A 21,653-nucleotide genomic window follows, 5' to 3' on the forward strand; every position below is an offset into this window, starting at 1 on the left:
TAATTTAATTGTATATTATTGTATTTTCTTAATATGAGTTCAAAAGTTTTGATATATTATAATAATACTATTTTAAAAAGTCAATGTGACATCTCAGACTCGTATCCGGGTCGGGTACGAGTTGGGGTGTTCACGTCGCTTAATTCATTGTAATTTGTCACTGATCTTTAATAGTTTAACTCTTTTATGATTTTTTACTGATGTTATCAGATAGATTCGTGTAATCTTAAATAACAAACTTTTTATGTCATAATAATGTAAAAGTATCGTGATTATATGTTTAATTTACTATTATGATAATATTTTTTTATTTAATTATTTTTATTTTTTAATAAAATTACCTCCTTTTAAAAAAATGGACAGAAGACAAAAAGAAAGGAAGTCGTGTTTGAAATCAGATATTTTTTTATTCCTTTGTGTTTGAAATCAGACATCTGTTTTCGGTAAGGGAGTGGCACTCTCAAATTAGGAGATTTAAGGCGGGATTCAGGATTTAATAATTGGGGGGAAATGGCGTCGAGAGAAGAAGAGACTTTGAAGAAAGAGGAGGAAACGGGGATTGCACCGAACGGTGAAGACGACGAGGAGCATGATTCGAAGGAAAGGGTTCTACAAAGATACTTTCTCCAAGAGTGGAAACTTGTAAAATCTCTCTTAGATGACATTGTTTCCAATGGCGGCGTTTCAGATCCTTCCTCCGTTGGCAAGATCCGTTCCATCGTAATCTCTCATCCTCTCTTGCTTTCTGTAATACCCGATTTTCAAATTTTGTTTTTTAATTGTTATTTTTATCTTTTCCCAGATGGATAAGTACCAAGAACAAGGCCAATTGCTAGAACCCTACTTAGAAAGCATGGTTTCTCCTTTAATGTTCATTATCCGGTCGAAAACAATCGAATTAGGCATTGATTCCGATGATATTCTTCATATAATTAAGCCTATATGTATCATTATTTATTCTCTTGCTACTGTTTCCGGTTACAAAACTGTTATCAAGTTCTTTCCACATAAAGTTTCTGATCTGGAACTCGCCGTTTCTCTCCTAGAGAAATGCCACAACACGGCTTCTGTAACATCCTTACGGCAAGAAAGCACGGGAGAAATGGAGGCAAAATGCGTAATGCTTTTATGGCTTTCTATTCTTGTTTTGGTTCCTTTTGATATATCCTCTGTTGATACTAGCATTGTGAATAGTAGTGGATCAACCGGTGAGGATGAGTTGGCTCCTTTAGTGTTGAGAATAATAGGGTTTTCTAAAGATTACCTTTCGAATGCTGGTCCGATGCGAACTATGGCTGGATTAGTTCTCTCAAAGCTTCTAACACGGCCGGATATGCCAAAGGCTTTGTCCAGGTATTTTTTTTTTTTGTGTGCATTAGAGTTTTTTCTTTAGTTATTATGTTTAAACTCAAGCTAATTGACTCTAAGCTATGTAGGTGCTTCTTGTTACTCTGTTTTTCAGTTTTATTGAATGGACTCATGAAGTTTTATTGTCAACAACGGATGATGTTGTGAGTCATTTTCAGTTGATAGGTGCTGTGGAAGCACTTGCTGCCATTTTTAAGGTTTGTTTTGGATACTTTAGTGCGTATAATCTGTACTGAGTTAAAGATATGAACAAAATGTATAGTATATAATATCAAAAATAGTATAGCTAGCCAAGTGTAAAAGGCTACTCTGGTGGCATCATTTTTATATCTATTGTGATAAAGAACTTATGAATTATTCTGCAGGTTATCCATCTATGCTAATGAAGCTAATGCCTATTATATTAATAAGATAACTGCTATTTTGCATTGTTTTAATTAGCTCGGTTTATCAATGTCATTCATACTATTTACCGTGGTCAGGCTGGCAGCAGGAAAGTATTGGTGGATGTTGTTCCTACCATTTGGAATGATGTCTCTGTGTTGATCAAATCAGGTTCTTCTTCTAGGAGCCCTTTGCTTCACAAATATTTGGTGAAGTTAACTCAAAGAATGGGACTTACTTGCCTCCCTCTCGCCGTTTACCAACTTGGCGCTATGTGGTTAGTGTTACTGAATGTGTGCTTTCTGGTTGTGAACTACATATACTTGGAGGTTGCTTCTCAAATATGAAGGCTATTACTTTTTCCCAAAACCAAAGATTTGCTAATATTTGAAATGTTGAAGCATCTGTTGCTCAAAGATCCTTCTTAGGAAAGTTTCCGTGAAAAGTATCACAAATCTTGAAAGATTTGCTTGGTCTTATATGTCTTATGGTTTTGAGTCATTACTTGTGCTAATTGGCTTGTGCTTCACATTAGCTTATTACCTTGGATGCAGTTCTTGTTTTATCATTGTTCTCTGTGTTAGCTGGATATACTTCTACTTTGATGGCGCTTTCTCACCTTTCTGTTTTTCTTTTGTGCAGGGGAGAACCAGCTCACTTGATGATAATATTTCTTCGAGTGCTTCCAACAAGAATAATCAATTAAACTATGTTGTGATTCCAGACAACCACGAATCAGAAGAAAATTCCAACTGTCCTGAAGATGAAGATATGGATGTTCCTGAGATTGTAGAAGAGGTTATCGAGGTGTTGCTTTCTGGATTGAAAGACACGGTATGTCTGAAGAGTAAGATTCTGTAATGTGAACCTTTTGCTTTCTTGTCAACTAGCTCATAGGAAAGTTTGAAGTGTTGTCATCTCTTATTTACCTTGTTCACTTCATCATATGTCAAAATTTCATATTTCGGCACCTTGGTGTTAAGTATTCCATGGTGGTACCGTTAAACTAAAACTTCAATATAACTGTTAATGTAATTTCCATCACTACTCTGAAGAAATGTAGGGTGATTGGAAATGCTGTACCAAATGAGTGTGCAGATTGTGTTCCAGGTGTTGAATTATCATGGCATTGTAGAGCAAGCCTAACCAATCAATAAATAGATGTTTGACATGAGCTTGTGGATTATTGTAGATGATCAATTTACTCTTTTGCTCCCATTCTTTTAGACTGCTGAATTGATTACCTGAGATTTGATATGTAGGACACTGTTGTACGTTGGTCTGCCGCTAAAGGTATTGGCCGTGTAACTTCACGTTTAACATCTGGACTTTCAGAAGAGGTATTGTCATCTGTAATGGAGCTGTTTGCACCTGGTGAGGTATGCTGATGTCTTTGCCATCTCTTATATCATATTACACCTCCAAAGAGAGAGGGAGATGTGATATTGGATTATTATGCATTTCTAGCAATATGATATTTCACTTGCATTCTTTCTAAATTATCCTTGAACCATTTTTATCTTGTAGAGATTATAGGATTCATGCTGATATGCATTCCTTCTAAAATTATTCTTGAACCATTTTTAGCTTGTAGAGATTGTAGGATTCATGCTGATATGTAATGTTTTTCAGGGTGATGGTTCATGGCATGGGGGTTGCTTAGCAATGGCTGAACTGGCTAGGAGAGGATTGCTTTTACCTTCCAATCTCCCAAAAGTTGTACCTGTTGTCGTAAAGGTTGGGTGGTTTTCAATCTTCTTAAAGTAAATGAATTACTGTGAACCCTAGATGAGGTTCTCCTTGAATCCAGGAAAGTTGATATGGTTGTAAAATTTAATCCCTGATGAAGATTCAATGTTTTCTTGTTTTACTTGCATTTTAAGCAGAAATTGTTTGCTTCAAATGCACCAAGGATAAGACCCAAATTTGTTTACTGATTATGAGTGGTCTTCTTGACAGGCATTACATTATGATGTTCGAAGAGGTCCACATAGCGTTGGATCTCATGTACGTGATGCTGCTGCCTATGTTTGTTGGGCATTTGGTCGTGCATATCATCATGCAGATATGAGAAATGTATTGGAACAGCTTGCTCCCCACCTTTTATGTGTGGCATGCTATGACCGTGAGGTGTTGACTTTTGTGCATTTTTCATGTTCCATATTATAAATATTACGTAGTATTTTATTAGTTTTTTTTATCCATGCTAATTTGATGATTTCATCAGGTTAACTGTAGAAGAGCTGCTGCAGCTGCTTTTCAGGAGAATGTTGGAAGACAAGGGAATTACCCTCATGGAATTGACATAGTGAATACTGCTGACTACTTTTCGCTTTCATCACGAACAAACTCTTACATTCATGTTTCCATCTGCATTGCTAAGTATGAAGGGTATCTTCATCCATTTGTGGATCAGCTTTTGTATAGTAAGATCTGTCACTGGGTATGATCTGAACTTCAATTTAACAATTTATGTGTATCAGAGGAATTTTTAACTTTTCTGAATGTTGTCATGTTAATGGGGCATATCCTGCCATTTTCTCTCTAAGGACTTTATTTGTAGGATCTATGCTCGTTAGTTCTTATAACAAGAATCCAAGTTCTGATGATTTATTGTTCATATAGTTAGATCATCATTGGCATCATCATATTTTTTCCTCTTGGTTGTTATTTCTATTTGCTAATACCCTTTCGTTTTTCAAATGAAACTTCTACTTGTATATATTTCAGTGGAGCATGTGGTATGCACTAGGACACTTTGTTTTTTTTGCTGAATTATAATAGAAGTCATTCATGATCAATTCATCATTACCATTTTTTCTTATTGGTTACTGCTACTTTTGATCTTAAGCAGTTTTAGGAATTGATGACTTATTCATGAATTGTACTTGATTTCTTCAGGATAGGAGCTTGAGAGAGCTTGCCGCAGAAGCACTTTCTGCTCTTGTCAGCTATAATGCTGCATACTTTGCAGACTTTGTTCTTGAAAAGTTAATTCCTTTTACTTTGTCATCTGATTTATGCACACGCCATGGTGCAACCTTAGCAGCCGGAGAACTTGTTTTGGCTCTACATCAGTGTGGTTATGATCTTCCCTGTGGTAGGCCACTTTTCTGGCTCTAAATATATGGCTATTTAATGGAACATTTAACTAATCTTCCCAGTGGATTTGATTAGATTTTTATTTTGAATGCTTCCTTGTTTCTGCTTATTTTTTCCCCTTCCTTTTTTTTGAGAGAAGTTGGAGGTCTCATTAAAAACTCCCTTCGTATTCGTTCACATACTAAAAGTATGTTAACGAACATTGGAAGGAAGAAAAGAGTACCTCAAATTTTATTGATAATATTACCCGATACAAAATACCAAAGACCTTAACTTCAAATGACCTCATCCAAAGCCACCGTCTAATCACCTTACTCCTAATTACACCACCAACAGTAGGAATAAAACATCGCAACAGAACATGATACAAATTAAAAGCAACACCTACAACCGTAAAGACTAAAACAAAACCACAATTGAAGAGACAAGATCAATGAGACTCGTCTTCTTCAGGAGCCCAAGAGTTTGGTTTGAATGAAGGCTCTATCTCATGCACCATGACCTTGAAGAAGTTGTCACCAACCTTTAATTCCACCAACGCATCAATTCTCGAATCAGCCTTTGTGAGGACTTGAATTTTTGCCCGATCAAAGGTTGATGGAGAATGACAACTTTCGTCGATAGCTAGTAATGTTCTTGAAAGTATCCCAATTCCATGCGTGAAAAGGAACACCCTCGCAAACTAACCATACTCGACGACACTCCATTACCAAACTTTCTGACCAAGCTTCGACTATGGAGAACCACTCTGCGAGAATCTTTGATTTATCGTTCTCCACACTTCTCAATGAAACATTGTCTTCGAAAATCATTAAAATCGCATTACCAGCAGCTCTCATTAAGGTGAAGCTAGTGAGGCTCTTCGCTTGCATTTGTCTAGCGAGATGACCAATTTTGACGAAGTCCTTGCACTACCCCACTAGATAATTGCTCAACACCTGAAGTTTTTCTTTATCTATAACACCTTCAACTTTATAAAGATTCTTCCTCGAATCATCTTCCAACCCGGACTTGCGAAGAACACTTGTCGAGGACTTCCTCCAATAGGAATGTCGAGGTTTGAATTTAACGAAAGAAACACCAATTTTGCTGCCGTCGATACGAGAGCCATTCATATTTGAGATCGCTCTCCTTGCTTCTTCAATTGTAGCATAGCGAACAAAACCAAAGCGAACCCCATTCAAATTCCTTTTTTTAGGAATGAAGGCATCCATAACTCGACCGTGTGTACCCAATATATATCCAAGTCTCTTCCAATGGATCTTCTCCGGGAGGTTCTCAATGAATAACGAGACGCATCCATTACTATACCCATTCCTACCGTTTATATGACCTTCATTCTGCCTGTTTTGAAATCCGTTTCTTCTCCGTCTCGCTACTTCAGAAGATTTTTCATTGGAATACCCCTTCTTGATTCCATGGTGATCCACTTCAGCAGCAGAAAGAACGGGTGTTGCCTCCACTAAAGAAAGCTTCTCCATCCTATAATTCCCACCTTGCGAAGGAGACATACACTATCATCAATCCTAACCACAGGAGGTTGACAGTCTAATGTTCCTTTAACAACGCATTTTTCCAAGGAATTGGTTGATAGAGGATGTTCACCCGACTCGCAGAAATTTCTCTTAAGTTTGCTGATTATGGTGGGAAGGACAGTGCCTATAGGTAGTGCCGTCGGACTCAACTGTCCAACCAGCCTCCCGGGCCAAGGCTTCCAAAACAGCGTTCATATCAGAACGCACGGGAAGAGAGAAATCACCATATTGCCTCAAACCGGCCAGCAAACGTCTGGTGAAAGTACGCCTGTTCCGTTTCCGAAGCTTAATCCTCTCCTTTTCAATTTCCCTCCCACGTTTTTCCTTACCGTAGTAGGAGAAACCATATCTGCTGATGCATCTCTAGTTCGCCTGGCTGAGACGGGGGTTGGGGCTCCATGGAGAAATCTGGAAATGCACAGAAAGTTGGAGAAGGTTTTTCCTAGCCGAACCAGATTTCGGAAAATAAGGATAATAAAAAACGATTCTCGACACAGGGTAGGAGGGTTCTGGACGCAAGACAACGCTGATTCTGGTGGGAAACGATGATGTGCACAGGCGGTGGAAAGCGGCGAAAAATGGCAGTGGGCTTCTTGAAGATCTGCGTTGATTGAAAGTCTCAAACACAAATCTAAGGCCAGATTTGATATCACAGATAACCGGCGATCTTCACAGGAAAAAATCAGCGTCAAACGGTGGTTGGAGTGTGGCGCGGACGGCTGACAGCGGCGGCGTGCGACTGGTACCGGAGAAGAATAATAATCAAAAGGTCTGGGCTCGTGGAAATTGAAATTTGAACACCTAGGTTAGAGAGAAGCTGGAGCTTCTCTCACTATTTTGTCTTTCAAGTATCACTGGCGGTTGCTTTATATTATAGGCTTTGGTGGATTGTGTTGCATGATTAGTATAGTGTTCGATAGGAGGAGGATGTAAAGGCAAATGCCATAGTCAGAGCCATCTGCTGCTTTAATTTGTCATATTCACTGTCATATTTTATCTCAGTTTCTCATTCAATCAATTATTTTTTAAGCTTTTTAAATCTATAAATTGAGCCACAGTTTTCCCTGCTGGTGTTTATATATATCAAGATAAGCAGAGACAAGTTTCTGGATTGTTCCAGGTAGGGTGCTTTAATTGCCAGGCTGAGTTCAAGTCGCAACATTGGGATTTGAAATGTTCTAAAATTAGATACAAGATATGTTAAGAGCACGGTAAGATAAACAATCTGAGTGTGAAGAAAATTTCGTTGAGGCTTTGAGCTCATTTAAACTTACCCAAACTGAATTGAACAAGCTAATACTCAGATGAGCTCAGTTCATTTATAGCACTATGGTTTTTTGCCTGATGCAGTGTATATTTTCTGTGTAGGATACCTGATGACAGAGATGCTGAAGCTCAAGTTAATTCTGTCAAAGGACTGTTTCTGTTTGTGAGACATTAGCTCGGGAAAGAGAAAGCTGATATAGACGACGTGCCACTATTTAATCTCATTAAGAATGAGGTGATGACCAGTTTGTTTAAAGCATCGATGGACTATTCCGTTGATAACAGAGGTGATGTGGTTCTTGGGTTCGTGAGGCTGCTATGGAAGCCTTGAAAGATGTGTATATATCCTCTGCAAGAGAGATTCCATGACTTTCTACCGGGAAATCAGACATGCTTGAATCTGTGTCAAAGCATCCTAATAATGATATGTTGAGGAGAATCAAATATGCTCTTTTTTGACATAAATCTTGCAACAAATTTGGTGGAGGGATTGCCAAGCAAGCTGTAGAAAAGATGGATAAGCTAAGAGAAGTGGCTGCTAAGGTTCTCCAAAGGATTCTGTACCACAATGAAACTTTTGTTCCTTTTTACCTACAGGGAAAAGATAGAAGAAATTGTTCCGAATGAAACAAATTTAAAGTGGGGAGTAAGGTAATTATGTCTCACATGTTTTAGAAAAGTAGTTATGTGTCACTTGCCCAGTTTGTTTCATGTTTATTTTGGATCTTATATTAAAATGCCATTATGTGCTTGCTTGTAGGTACCTACCTTTCATATCCACTTTTGTGCAATTACTTCAGTTCAGTTGTTATAGCAGACCAGTGCTATCTGGTTTAGTTATTCATTGGTGGCTTGCAAGATTCTTTGAGGAAGGCTTCACTGTCTGCATTTTTGGAGTATCTTCAGGTCGACCAAGACAACAATAAAGAATCTAAAGCGTGTAAGTTATCCACTGACATCCTTTGGATACTCCAGGAGTATAAGCGATGCGACAGGTTATTATACCCACATTGAAGGTAACTCGATCTCTTGATACCTTTCTCTAAAGATTTTGCTGCCGTCAAACTCCATCAGTAATCATTATGTATCCGTTTCAAAATGTGCTGCTAACCAAGAAACTGAAATATCAGAAGCATTATGTTGTATTTGAAGCCTCTAATCACTCTTTTATGAATTGACTATGAAATGCTGCTATGCTCTTTTCCTATATATTTATTGGTGGGATGCATATTGCAGACAATTGAGATTCTTTTCAGCAAAAGGATATTGTTGGATATGGAGGTTAAAATTTGGTGGGAGGGATTGCCAAGCAAGCTGTAGAAAAGATGGATAAGCTAAGAGAAGGGCTGCTAAGGTTCTCCAAAGGATTCTGTACCACAATGAAACTTTGTTCCTTTTATACCTTACAGGGAAAAGATAGAAGAAATTGTTCCGAATGAAACAAATTTAAAGTGGGGAGTAAGTAATTATGTCTCATGTTTTAGAAAAGTAGTTATGTGTCACTTGCCCAGTTTGTTTCATGTTTATTTTGGATCTTATATTAAAAATGCCATGTGCTTGCTTGTAGGTACCTACCTTTTCATATCCACGTTTTGTGCAATTACTTCAGTTCAGTTTGAGGAAGGCTTCACTGTCTGCATTTTTGGAGTATCTTCAGGTCGACCAAGACAACAATAAAGAATCTAAGCGTGTAAGTTATCCACTGACATCCTTTGGATACTCCGGAGTATAAGCGATGCGACAGGTTATTATACCCACATTGAAGGTAACTCGATCTCTTGATACCTTTCTCTAAAGATTTTGCTGCCGTCAAACTCCATCAGTAATCATTATGTATCCGTTTCAAAATGTGCTGCTAACCAAGAAACTGAAATATCATAAGCATTATGTTGTATTTTGAAGCCTCTAATCACTCTTTTTATGAATTGACTATGAAATGCTGCTATGCTCTTTTCCTTATATATTTATTGTGGTGATGCATATGCAGACAATTGAATTCTTTTCAGCAAAAGGATATTGTTGGATATGGAGGTTAGTTTCTCTTTCTTCGAAATTGAACTTTTTCCATTGTCCTTTTGTAGTCATTATGTTATAAATTTGGCTGAAATTTCTTGCATAGAAAGATAATCATTTTCAATTTAATCAATTTCTCCTGGTGAGAGTAATTCTGATCTTTATGGTGGTAAGAAAACCATGTTAATTAAGATTTCATTTTGATTCAAAGAGATTAAGTAATGTGCTGACATATGTGACTTGGAGGTCGTGTTGGGAAACTTCCTTATCGGCTTGAAATACCTGTTAAAACACGGTAATTTGGCACAAAAAGATCTGGATGTCTAGGGGAGCTTTGAAGTTTTTTCGGTTCCTTTGTCATTACCAAAATATTGGGGAGTTATTGTGGTTTAATGATTCATTTGTTTAGATGTCAAACCTATGGATCAATCTTTGGAATGTGTTTTAAACCATGAACGTGAAATTTTAACTTACAGGCTCATACTTCTTTTCTGTTCTGGTGTTTTGGATTCTCTGGTGGTTGAATTGAAAGCATCAAAGGACTTCTCCAAGTTATATGCAGGCATAGCGATACTTGGTTACATTTGTTCAGTTTCTGATCCCATCAACTCCCGCGCCTTTGCACATATTCTCATGTTCCTCACTCATCGGTACCCTAAGGTCTGCTTTGGTGACTGCATTTGTCGAATTCCATAAACATGTTTCGACTTCACATTTTCCTTGAATACCCATGTTCGGTATTTATTTGGGCATAAGTATGATGTTCTGATCCTCCAAGTTATGGGAAAAAATATAAAAAAATAAATCTGTGATGGACATATATCAGCATCAGCACTTGTCATCAGGTTGCTTATAGTATTATCTTTTTGTTTCTTAATGTGTCCATCATCTACCAGATTCGCAAAGCAGCTGCGGAACAAATTTACCTCGTCCTGCTGCAAAATGGGAGTCTAGCGTCGGAGGAAAAAACCGAAAAGGCACTTGAGATTGTTTCAGAAACTTGCTGGGACGGTGACATGGAAACAGCAAAGCTTAAGAAGATGGAATTGTTAGTAATTGCTGGTCTGGATGTTGGAGTCGGGCAACTAAAAGCTAATGCAAATGTAACATCAAACAAAGGTGGTAAGAAATCTACAACAGTAGATGAGAATGAATCTTACTCTTCGTTAGTCGAGTCCACTGGGTTTTGATTGCTTCATCTAAGCTTGAACCAGATATCTGTTAGTCTATTTTTTTTACCTTTTTTAAAAAAAATATTGTCATTAATTAGCTTCTTAAGATGATTTTTTTTCACATGATGAAACTTGTTTTTAGAAATTGTAATATTTTATATTTTACAAATATTGTTTTCTTAAAGCTTCTTTACTCCAGGACGAGAATTAGGTTGTAAAAAACCAATTGTTGGTTGAAACTGAGTGGGCTAGTTTAGTGTTGCTTTTGAAAGGTTCGGTGAAAAAAATCATGCTATTTGACCAAATATATAAACTATACAATATATTTTTTTTGGTTGTCCTTCAGGTTTAGCTTTACCCTGACTAATTCAGATTGATTCATGTCGCATATCTAATTTTGGTAGGTGAGTATTTCGACGGGAATTTTCTATCTACTAAAGGCCTTGAACTCGAAACTTTTTTGAGCGATATCAAGTTGTTGATCACTTGAACTAATCTTGTTGGTTAAATATTATACAATATTTAAAATAAAAGGAAGCATTATGTAAAAAAATTAACATGTAAAAAATTTAATAAATTGAAAAGAGAAAAAAAAGGAAGGTAAAGAAGAAGAGAATAAGAATTATGTTATTTGACCAAAAGTATATATCATACAATATTTAATTTACACATAACCCTCAAACTACAAGATCATAAATAATTTTACATTAGAACTCACAACCTTTAAAAAGTATCATCCGAAAAAATATATTCGAAATTAGATGATAGATCTAAAATTATAGCCATTAAACTTTTAGGATTTATTTAAGTTTTAATCCAAATGAAAAGAAATACTTTATTAAATTTAAATTAATCTAACTAAAAACATTATAAAAAATTCTGGTTAATTAATTTAATAATTTTCAAAACAAAATTGATTCAGTTAAAAATTAAAAAAATTAATTAATTTAATTTTAACTAATTCAATTTGATATGTGGTTAAATTAAACTGTTCAAATATCTTTACGGTCCGATTATTTGCTAGACCTGTATATATTAGGCTTTGAATAGAATTTTGCAAATCCCCAAAACTTCAAAAGCCCAACCCATATAAAATATCGTCTCTCCAAAAATTTAACATTTTAAATATATACTAATCCGACCCGTCAAATCCTTTTCTTCTCGGATTCAAGAGTGCAAACTATTGCGAATGTTCTCTTCGTGCGAAACTAGTGTTACTCTCTAAACTTAGTCACCTATATTTCATCTCCAGCAGCTAGATCTCCTCATTCGCCGCCGTTACCCCTATATTTTGACCTTCATTGGAGTCTCCGGTAACATCCATCTCGCTTGTTTTGTTTCCGATTCCCCTCTCTCTCTATCATTTTTTCATCTTTTCATTCTCTGTCGGGAATTTATTGGTCCGTGGAATTTTATGGTATTGTGTTTTAGATAATATTTTGATTATGGTCCACTGGTGAGTTTGGTTTTCAATTTATTAAGGAAGCTTCTTGTAATCTACATACTTTAACCTAACTTGAACAAAACAAATTGCTATCCAGTGTTTTTTGTTTTACTTTTGAAATTGTGAACTTTTAGATTTCGTGGGTAGAACACACCATAGGCACTGTTTGGTTTATTATGTACCACTTTCGTTTTGTTTTTGGAGGTAAAATCGTAAAAAGAGCACGTTTGGATATAAGCAACTGTTAGTTTTTAAAGAATTAGAAAAGTATATGATTCTACTTTTATGTTGAAAAATATTGTATTTTTGTACTTATTTTAGTTTAATTTGAATTTACCTATGCTTTTCCGTTTCTACTCTGCACCTTTTCTTCCCTTTTTTTTGCAATTTTTTGAAAAAGGTGGGGGTGAATATTTGGAAGTGATAAACAACTAGAACCTTGCTTGTTATGGTTTTGATTATGTATTGATTCCACACCACTGGTATGATTTTGGGTTGTTCATCTGAGTTAATGTTTTGGGTCATTGTATCGAATGAATGACAAAATATTGATGGTTTATTTGCAGATAAGTTTGAGTTTTTCTATTACTTGCAATGGAGAAGGATAGATATGATAGGGAAGACAATGCTTCCAGAGAACGCTGGGATGGAGGAGCCTACAGTGATGAATTAGAGCAAAATGAAAAGCACCGGAGTAAGAACAAGAAGAAGAGCAGTCTAGATGAAGAAAAGGATCACCGGGGCAGGGATAGAGAGCGGGACCGTTCTAAGAGAAGCAGCAATGAGGTCTTGAAAGAAAGGAGAAAGAATCCTCAGAAAGGATAGAGTGTCAACCAGGGAGAGGAGGAAGGATGAAAGAGATGACCATGAGAAGGACAGAAGCAAAGATAGTAAGGTGAGGGAAAAAGAAAGAGATCATGACAGGGATAAGTATAGAGATAAAGAACACGAGCGTGAAAGAGAGAAGGACCGAAAGGATCGAGGAAAGGAAAAGGACAGGGAGAGGGATAGAGAGTCTGAGAAGGAGAGAGGAAAGGATAAAACTAGAGATAGGGATAGAGAAAAGGAAAAGGAAAGGGAAAAGGAGAGAGAGAAAATAAGGATCGAGAGAAGGAGAGGGAAGGTGAGAAGGATAGAGATCGAGAGAAGGGAAAGGAGAGAAGTAAACAGAAAAATAGGGAGGAAGACTATGAAGGAAGCAAAGATGGGGAGCTATCATTAGACTATGAAGAGAGTAGGGATAAAGATGGAGATGAATTGAATGCTAAACGCAATTCAGGTTTAGTGCAGGCAGCTTCTTCAGAGATTGAGGAGCGTATTGTGAGGTGAGTGAATCATTTAGTCACATTTAACTTTAACTTGTCTGCATTTTAGACAATTTCTTACTGCTTCATTCTATCTTTTATGAAGTGTTACTTGTTATGTAAAATTACTACTCTGAAAGGCATTATGCTATATCATATTTTAGATGGGAATATTTAGGTCATGCAGTGATTTTGAACTTATTTTTTATAAAGAAAGACTATGATACTAGAGTCTTTAAAATATTTGGTGATCAGGTCAGAAGGCTTTCTAGTTGCATGACTCGGACTTTATTTCTCAATTTGATGACATATTTCGTGTTTGCTTTTGGATAGTGTATTCAATTGCTTAACCTAATGCAAGTATTTATCGTGGCCTTTTTCCTTTTATTTGTCTACTCAGAATGAAAGAAGAAAGATTGAAGAATAAATCTGAAGGTATTTCAGAGGTTTCAGCATGGGTTAGTAACAGTCGTAAAATTGAGGAGAAAAGGAATGTTGAAAAGGAGAAAGCTTTGCAGCTATCAAAATTTTTTGAAGAGCAGGTTTGATTTCTTTGTTCTTTCTTTCCTACAATACTTGGTTAATTGGTTTCTTCTCACTATAATATTTATTTGCAAGTGATATGGATAATGGTAATAATTAATGATATGGAATAAATTTCTCAGGATAATTTCGATCAGGGAGAAGATGAAGATGAGGAGGCTGATAATCATCCTACTCGTACGTTTGCTTTCCTTTTTATGATTTTCTATCTGTAACATCAGTTATGTGTTTAGGGTAGTTTGTTTTTGTTAGTGCCATTTTTTTTATAAAAATTAGAGGCCTCGTTAGAAACCCCCTTCATAATTGTCAGAGAGCCAAGAGGGCAATAATAATTGTCAGAGAACCAAGGGGGCAATCTAACAAAAAGCGGAAGGGGGAAAAGAGCACCTCAGACTATATTGCATTAACAATGGAGAAAACATCCCAAGATAACATCCAGGATGAAATCACAACAAAACAAGACCCAAAACAGAACAAAAGCTTGACACCTAACTACCCTAGCAATTAACCTATCCCTTCTTTCTTGAGATGACCAAACCAAACACTGCAACTGATTATGTGAATAACTGAACCATTAATTAAAAATAGAGCAGATAATTTAGGATATTGCTTATTGTCATGGATTAAGTTTATTGTTATTTACAAATCATGTTGTAACAACTGTATCTGTAAAATTACTTCATATGAGTAGGCCAAATGGCCTACATATGGCTCTAATATCTTTAGGGTATTGTTCATTGTCCTGAATAGGAGCTAATGTTTCATTTCAAGTGTTGCGACACTTTTGTTCTGTTATTGAAGATTTGAACAGGCCGGTGGTTTGTTGGAGTCCTCCTCCAACTGACTTTTATAAAATGAATGTGGATGGAGCTGTTAGTACTGTTGGGAGAATTGCTGGAATTGGGGGTATTCTCAGAGACTGGAATCGAACAAAGCTGATTTCTTTTTCAGAAAATGTTGGTCCTACTCCTATCATCTTAGCAGAGTTGAAAGCAATCAAGAAAGGAATTGATTTATTTGTTTCTTCAGAATGGGCACCGAAGGGAAGGTTAATTGTGGAATCTGATTGTAAACTAGCAGTGGAATGGTTGAAAGATCAAGCAACTGTCCCTACTTTTCTTACTTATCTAGTTAAGGAGATAGCTTCTACAATTTCTGTGTACGAGATTATTGTGAGGTGGATTCCGAGGTGCTGTAATTGCGAGGCTGATAAGCTAGCAAAGGAGGGGATTGGGTGATGGTAATTGTTGTTTCAGCGAGTTGGGGCGTTCAGCAGTTAGGATTTTTAGCAGTGTGTTTAAGTTTTATGTTTCTTGTAGGACTGTTTTTAAGTCTTATGTAATTCATTTGCAATCAATAAAGTCTGGCACTCTTTTCCTCCTTCCGCTAGTTGGTTCTTACCCTATGGTAAAAGACCTCTAAGAGGGAGGTTTTTAATGAGGCCATCTATTCCTATATAAAAAAAAAGTGTTGCGACACTTTTTATTTTTCTATCTCAGCACCTGACTTGTCGGCCCTTTTTTTAATTGACAATCTGTTAACAGATGATCTAGCAGGGGTCAAAGTTCTTCATGGCCTGGACAAAGTGCTGGATGGCGGAGCTGTTGTTTTAACGCTCAAAGATCAAAGCATACTTGCTAATGGTGACATTAATGAAGGTATACAAGTGTTGGGGTGCTACTCATGTATCTTTTTGTGTATGTTGTGAGGTGACGTACATTTTTGTGTAACAGAGCTTTCTGGTGTGATCCGACAGATATTGATATGCTTGAAAATACTGAAATTGGAGAGCAGAAGCGGCGAGATGAGGCTTACAAGGCTGCAAAGAAGAAAACTGGGGTTTATGATGACAAGTAAGATTCTGATCTGTATAGTGTTGGCTGATGAATATGCAAATGCTCGATTCTAGCATATGCACATTATTTTGCCTTTAGTTTTTCTTATTCGAGTAAAAATCAAATATTTAACCCTAGATTGAACAAAATAATAGGTCAATTTTTTACCCTTTTTTAAATCAATGTTTCGATACTGATCTAGGTTTATCTCTATATTGCAGTGTATGCATTTTGTTTGGAGTGTTATTTGCCTATTAGCATATTTTGTATTTACCTGCAATATGTAATCCTAGGTTGAACAAAATATAATAGGTCAATTTGTTGACTTCTTTATTTAGATGCTAGTTTACGTTAAGTCTATATTACAATGTACTCATTTTTCTGAAGTGTAATTCCCCTATTAGCAAATTTATTATCGACCTTTAATATGAATTCTGTAATCTAGGTTCAATGATGAGCCTGGTTCCGAGAAAAAATACTGCCACAATATGATGATCCAGTCACAGATGAGGTTTGTCCTCATGCTTAATCTTTCTTTTTCTTTTAAATTTCAATTAAAATCTTACCTTTCAAAATTTTTCCTTATTTTTATTGGAAGAAAAGTGGCATTTAGTTATTGGTGGCTGTTTTACATTTTATTTATTTTCAGGGTGTAACACTGGATGAAAGGGGACGCTTACTGGTGAAGCTGAAAGAAATTAGAAGAGGTAATTTTTACTGGTCTTTTTGAGCTGTTAGAAATATATTTTAAAAAAATTTCTGCTCCTGCTGTTCCCTCCTATTTTCCTTACTTCACTTGGCAGCTCCGTAAAAGGTTACAAGGAGTTCCCACTAATAACCGTGTTGAAGATCTTAATAATGCTGCTAAGATTTCATCGGATTATTACACCCAAGAGGAAATGCTTCGATTTAAAAAGCCCAAAAAGAAGAAAGCTTTACGGAAGAAAGAGAAGTTGGATATAGATGCCCTTGAAGCAGAAGCCATCTCTTCTGGGCTTGGTGCTAGAGATCTTGGTTCTAGAAATGACTCTAGAAGACAAGCAATTAAAGAGGAGGAAGCCAGATCTGAGGCTGAAAAGAGAAAAAATGCATACCAAGCAGCATACGCCAAAACAGATGAGGCATCTAAGCTACTCCGGCTTGAACAAACTCTTACAGTAAAGCCTGAAGAAGATGAAAATCAAGGTTTTGCTGATGATGAAGAGGATCTTTATAAATCGCTTGAAAAAGCAAGGAGGTTGGCTCTTAAAAAGCAAGAAGAAAAATCAGGTCCCTAGCTATTGCACTTCTTGCTACTAAAGCTGCCAGCAATCAAACTGCAGATGATCAAAACACCTACACTGGAGAGGTACAGGAAAACAAGGTTGTAATCACAGAGATGGAGGAGTTTGTATGGGGTCTTCAGCTTGATGAAGGTTTGCTTTCTTTCAAAATTTACATCACTATGATCTTGTTCAAAACATGACCCCTTTTTTTGTGTGTACTGCCAACTATTGTATCATCTGCTAAAAACCTGGATTACATATTTTAGCTTCACAGTTTTCTGTGCTGGGTAGTCTCAGGGAAGTTTTAGGTTCTAGGTTTTACTCCAGTCACGCATTTTTGTCTTAATTTTATCTTATCTTTTGAATCTCCCTTTTTCTCTTTTGGCCACACACGCTTAGACCAGCCAACTTGACCCTCTTTTCAATAGTAATAATAATAATAAAAAGAATTGTCTTTATGTACATCATATCTTTCTGGTAAATAATAACTTTTAATGTTGGTTTGGTCTTCAGAAGCCCATAAGCCTGACAGTGAAGATGTTTTCATGGATGAGGATGAAGTACCTGGAGCTTCTGAACAAGACAAAAAAAATGCAGAAAATGAGGTGGGTGGATGGTCGGAAGTAGCTGATACTAGTAGTGCTGATGAAAAGCCTGCTAATGAGGATAAGGATGAGATTGTTCCTGATGAAACTATTCACGAAGTTGCAGTTGGCAAAGGATTATCAGGCGTACTGAAGCTGCTTAAAGATCGAGGAACACTTAAAGAAACTATTGAATGGGGTGGTCGGAACATGGACAAGAAAAAGAGCAAACTTGTTGGCATTGTAGATGAAGATCGTCAAAATGATAGGTTTAAAGATATTCGCATCGAAAGGACAGATGAATTTGGTCGAATTGTTAGTACTTCAATCTGCTCTATTTCTTTCTAAGCATAGGGGCTATAGTTCTATAATATTAACGTCAAATAACAGAAAAAACGTAACTTTGTCAAGGATTAGAAATGCTTTAAGTTAATGGGCACGCTGAAGCGTATTGCTTTTGGGTTGCTAGGACAGCTAACATAGAGGCTGATGCCTTAGCTAAGGCTGGAATAGGCTGATTTAAGTGTTGATGTTAAGGCTGATTTTTGGGTTTAAGATTTTTATGTAAGGGAACCTTCTGGGTGTTGTATTTGTTATGTATCTTATCTTGTTATTAATGAAATTCTAAGGCACTCTTTTCCTCCTTCCTCTGATTAAGGAGCTTCTATACAAGCTCCATTAATCATGAAGGGGGTTTTCAACGAGGCCTATAATTCTTATAAAAAAAAGCGTATTGCTTTTGGTATCGGAATTTGTGATTTAGAACAAGTCCAATGCTTATATATTTAATGATAATTTATGTCCTATTATATATGCATTTGAGCTTGCAAATTATGACTTTCTTATCTTCTCCAGTTGACTCCCAAGGAAGCCTTCCGGAATCTTTCTCATAAATTTCATGGGAAAGGGCCAGGTAAAACGAAGCAAGAAAAACGGATGAAGCAATATCAAGAAGAATTGAAGCTGAAGCAAATGAAAAACTCGGATACACCTTCACTTTCAGTGGAGAGGATGAGGGAAGCTCAAGCTCAGTTGAAAACACCCTACCTTGTCCTTAGTGGTCATGTCAAACCAGGGTATGTTTCATCTTTCCTTGGGTTAATTTACAGTCTCTGCTTGTTGGATTTAAACTAAATTTCAGTTCAAGAACTTAAAACAAGTTCATGTATCATATCAGCTACTCAGAATTAGGATGTACTATCTAGTTTCTTCTTCTTTCTTTTCTATATTATAGTGGCCTTAAATTTTTCTGAATGGACATTCAACGATCTTGGTACCTTAGTCCACTCCATTGGTAATGTATCTTTCATCTTGGGTTTGCGACCTTGTGGCTTTTAGTCTTATCTGCAGTTACCGGAACTTGTTCTTGCGGGAAATGAAGCTTGGTTTACCATTTTATGTTGTTGACATGGCTTACCACTTCTTATAATGCTTTATCATTTCCTAATTTAAGTGCTTGTTCATTACATTTTTAATAGGTTGCAATTGTTCATCATTTCTTTTGTGATTAATTTCAGGCAAACTAGTGATCCTGCAAGCGGCTTTGCTACTGTCGAGAAGGATTTTCCAGGAAGCTTGACACCTATGATCGGTGATAGAAAGGCAAGTTAATTCTTACCTTGCATTACAAGATACATGAAAAACAGTCGTGGCTTGTTGCCATTGAATCGGTTTTCAGGCATCGTTCTATTTATTTACTAGATGCTTATGATGCTGTAACTCTTCATTAATGCGGATGATTTCGTCGGTGTGTCAAAAATTCAGACTTTTATTATCAAGTTATCATGTTTAGTTAATTTTTGTTTACCAATCAATTCAATAGGTTGAGCATTTCTTGGGAATCAAGCGCAAGGCCGAGCCAGGGAATTCAGGCGCACCAAAGAAGCCTAAAACTTGAAATTTTGGTCAGTAAGAAGTTAGGATAATGCCGGTTAACATGATGTGGGTTCGGTTTCTTTGCTCGGAAGTCGGGTCGTTGGAATCGGTCATATGATACACACGCAAGCTGTAGAGAATCTCAAAACAAACTTTGGTTCCAATACCATGTTATGGATAATTTGACTTGTTTTTGTTACGAATGTTCAATGGATGGAGTATGATTCAACCAACCAAGAACTTCTTTGTATGAAAACAAAAGGGCACTACTTACTGTCAGGAACCCTAGAACAATCAATCATTTCCCTTCCTTCAGGATCCCTGAAGAACACCTCCGGAGCCAAAAGAGCAAAAACCAAATGAGCCCACTTACTGTCGCCAGCGTGGGCTTCACCGCACCTACTTTGCTAAGACATAGGCAACAAGAAAAGGGCTTATCATTCTTGGTTTTATCAGATTAGGAGGCTAAGCGAAGGTTGCAAAACTTCTGGGATTTGTCTTATCAATGGATCCCCGTAACATGTGGAATGTACCCCATTAACTCACATCCATCACAAAATACAAATGGATCTTTTGGATCCCCATCCGTACTTTTACAAATATCACACAAAATCCCATCTTCCTCCTCTTCTTCTTTGCAACCTTGTTCAAAAGGTAGGATTCATTATCGTATTGTCTCCTTCCTGTCTCGTTTTGATGCATTTGGGGGAACACTTTTCAAATGGGGTTTTCTTGCTTCTATCCAAAATCTCATTTTGAGCATCAAAAGTGCATTTTTGGGGACTTTTACGAGTTGGGTTTCTACTATTTTCCTTTGGTTCTACTTGCTTCATTCTCAATATTCAAATCAAAAGGCAAAAAAGGCTTACCGGAATCAAAATCAGGTCGAAATCCCCTATCCTTTTCTTGGCGGGCAAGCAACACGTAGTGGTTTCACCCACTGGAACATCTATGGACTCCTTCCTTTTCTTCGTCGGTAGACAAAAAGAATTGGCTTTGGTGCCATTGAACTCATCGTCTCGTCCTTGTTGTTGCAAAAGCCTAAATCTTTTGAGAGGTGGTAAGACTTGAAATCTGCTATCCATTTTCTGCAAAACAGAAAGTTGAGATTTTTTTTCTTTTTCATTTGAGGTATTGTTGGGGATCTATTGAAAGAATTAAAGATTGGGTTTTGGTTTTAGAATTTAAAAGGGTATTTCATTTCAGATTTGAATTGAAAAGACGAGAGGGATTTGAAGTTGGTGGGAAGCTAAGCCGGGAACTGGGCAAATCTTTTGTTTTTGATTTGGTCTGTTTTCTTTTGCTGTTTTCAATTTGTGGCGGCAAAAGAAAACAGTCATCTGGAGGAGGAAAAACTATTCTTTTAGTCACCCAACTTTTCATATGTTTCTATTTTGGTTTGTTTTCATCTGGGACTTTTAGTTTTACCATTCAGTTTTCGAAATAGATTATTTTGAATAAAAGAAAAAAATGAAAAGGTGATGTGGAATACTTGTTAGTGGCAGAAAAATATCTTATCCTCATTTATGCAAAAAATTTAAAGCCTTTTTCTCTTCAACCCTAAATTGAGTCTTGCCTTGGGCTCGTAAATTATTTGTATAATTCAAAACATCGAGTGCATACCGATAAATTCTAAGATTAGTTTCTTAAAACTTTAATAACCAAAATAAAAACATTCAAATTTTAGTGACCATGGTTGTAATTTATCATTTCTTGTATTTAATAAAAATAAGGTATTAATGTCACGTTTGATATATAAATAAGGGAAAAAATTCAATTATTACTTGAATTATTTTAAATTATAAAAGAATTTGTAATATAAAGAAATAATATAAATCTTCAAATTAAGCCAATCTGGTGGCTAAAAATTATCGAGAAAAGTTAATTTTACTAACTCATACACTAAAACATAGCATAAATAGAAAATTAAATAAATTAACACCTAATTAATCCCTCAATTGTA

General features: G+C 36.4%; 2 pseudogenes; both read left to right on the top strand.

The window, feature by feature from the left end:
• Positions 1–402: 402 nt before the first annotated feature.
• Positions 403–19,327, top strand: LOC120219243 (annotated as a pseudogene).
• LOC120219429 lies at positions 12,014–19,812 on the top strand (annotated as a pseudogene).
• The last annotated feature ends 1,841 nt before the right edge of the window (positions 19,813–21,653 follow it).

This window comes from Hibiscus syriacus, unplaced genomic scaffold, assembly GCF_006381635.1.
Source record: "Hibiscus syriacus cultivar Baekdansim isolate YM2019G1 unplaced genomic scaffold, ASM638163v2 tig00110206_pilon, whole genome shotgun sequence".
Classification (NCBI taxonomy): domain Eukaryota; kingdom Viridiplantae; phylum Streptophyta; class Magnoliopsida; order Malvales; family Malvaceae; genus Hibiscus; species Hibiscus syriacus.